Source organism: Priapulus caudatus, unplaced genomic scaffold (genome assembly GCF_000485595.1).
Source record: "Priapulus caudatus unplaced genomic scaffold, Priapulus_caudatus-5.0.1 Scaffold2903, whole genome shotgun sequence".
Taxonomy (NCBI): Eukaryota; Metazoa; Priapulida; class Priapulimorpha; order Priapulimorphida; family Priapulidae; genus Priapulus; species Priapulus caudatus.
In genome coordinates, this window is record NW_014579964.1 from 9,550 (window position 1) to 12,011 (window position 2,462).

Here is a 2,462-nt window from a genome sequence, read left to right on the forward strand (position 1 = left end):
TCTCTCTCTCTCTCTCTCTCTCTCTCTCTCTCTCTCTCTCTCTCTCTCTCGCTTTTTAGCTCGCCTTGACATCGTCAAGATGAGCTATTGTCATGGGGTGTCGTCCGTCGTACGTCCGTCCGTCGTCCGTCCGTCCATCCGTCCGTCCGTCCATCCGTCCGTCAACATTTCGCTACGGTCTATGATAACTCAAGAACCGTTTGACCCACATGTTTCAAATTGCATATAGTTGTTACTCCTATGGGAGAGGTTTGAACGTCCTATTTTGGAGCACCCCAGTCGACCTACATTCGAGCCACGTCCACTTTTTGGCAAAAATGGAAATGGCCATGAGTCAGTTCAGGTTCAACTGATTTTGTTCATTTCTTGTATGTGAATGAATGAGGACTGGCCCCATAACATATCACACGGGTTTTTATTTATTTTTTTAATTATGCAAATTAGGTATATTTTGTCAATTTCACTATGCATTTAAGTGTCTGCCTACGGTCAACGATAACTCAAGAACCATTTAACCCACATGTTTCAAATTGAATACAGTTGTTACTCCTATGAGAGAGATTTGAACTTCCTATTTTTGAGCACGCCATTCGACCTACGTTCGAGCCATGCCCACTTTTTGGCAAAAATGAAAATGGCCGTCTAAATTCATTCGATTTTGTTAAATTTTGTTATGTGAATGTGTACGGCTAGCCCCACAACAGTTGTTACTCCTATGGGAGAGATGACAACGTTCTATTACATTTATTTCGTCTAAACTGGTCTACAACTCTACAATCATACCTATATACGTGTAATATTGTGTTTTAGATTCTTCGTTACAGTAATTTGACTGGAATTTTTTATTTTTTTTATTTGCGCGATATTCGAAAACCAAAATGGCAATCATTTAGGCGTAGCGCCATCTCTCGTCAAGATTTCAGACTAAGATCTGAAACATTTATGTTTGCATCAAAACTTATGCATATATCATCATCAAGAGTATATAATGGGAGATATGCTATATAATGGGAGTTTTCCCATATATACTCTTGCTTTATATATCCCCCTCCCTCTTCTATCACACCCAAGGTGAGCTACAGTGTCATTGACACGCTCGCTCGCTCGCTCGCCGCCGCGGCTGTGGCGATGGTGTAAATGCGGCGCTGTATTGATTGCTCGTGACCCCCCTCGGTCACCCGGCTATGCTAGCTGTCCACTGTAATTACCTCCACACAGATTGACAACGGACTGACGCCGCCGCCGCTGTCGTCATCGGAGGCTGAGGATGAGGATGAGGATGGCCGAGGTTTTCTCAGCCTCCGCTTTGCTGCGCGCGGATGAATGTGTGTGCTCTCTCTCCGTCTCTCTCTCTCTCTCTCTCTCTCTCGATTTTTAGCTCGCCTTGACATCGTCAAGATGAGCTATTGTCATGGGGTGTCGTCCGTCGTACGTCCGTCCCCGTCCATCCGTCCATCCGTCTGTCCGTCAACATTTGGCTACGGTCAACGATAACTCAAGAACCGTTTGACCCACATGTTTCAAATTTTTGTTTGAACGTTCTATTTTGGAGCACGCCAGTCGATCTACATTCGAGCCACTTCCACTTTTTGGCAAAAATTGAAATTGCCATAAGTTAGTTTCAGCTTCAACTGATTTTGCTCATTTCTGGTATGTGAATGAATGAGGACTGGCCCCAAAACATATCACACGGGTCTTGATATTTTTTTTAAATTATGCAAATTAGGTCTATTTTTGGCAATTTCACTATGCATTTAAGTGTCTGCCTACGGTCAACGATAACTCAAGAACCATTTGACCCACATGTTTCAAATTGAATACAGTTGTTACTCCTATGGGAGAGATTTGAACTTCCTATTTTTGAGCACGCCAGTCGACCTACGTTCGAGCCACGCCCACTTTTTGGCAAAAATGAAAATGGCCATCTAAATTCATTCGATTTTGTTAAATTTTGTTATGTGATTGTGTCAGGCTAGCCCCAAAACAGTTGTTACTCCTATGGGAGAGATGACAACGTCCTATTACATTTATTTCGTCTAACTGGTCAACAACTCGACAATCATACCTATATACGTGTAATATTGTGTTTTAGATTCTTCGTTACAGTAATTTGACTGGAATTTTTTTTTTATTATTTGCGCGATATTCGAAAACCAAAATGGCAATTATTTAGGCGTAGCGCCATCTCTCGTCAAGATTTCAGACTAAGATCTGAAACATTTATTTTCGCATCAAAACTTATGCATATAAGAGTATATAATGGGAGATATGCTATATAATGGGAGTTTCCCCATATATACTCTTGCTTTATATATCCCCCTCCCTCTTCTATCACACCCAAGGTGAGCTACAGTGTCATTGACACTTTCATTCTTTCTCTCTCTCTCTCTCTCGCTTTTTCTTTCTTTCTCTCTCTCTCTCTCTCGCTCTCTCTCGCTTTTTCTTTCTTTCTCTTTCTTTCT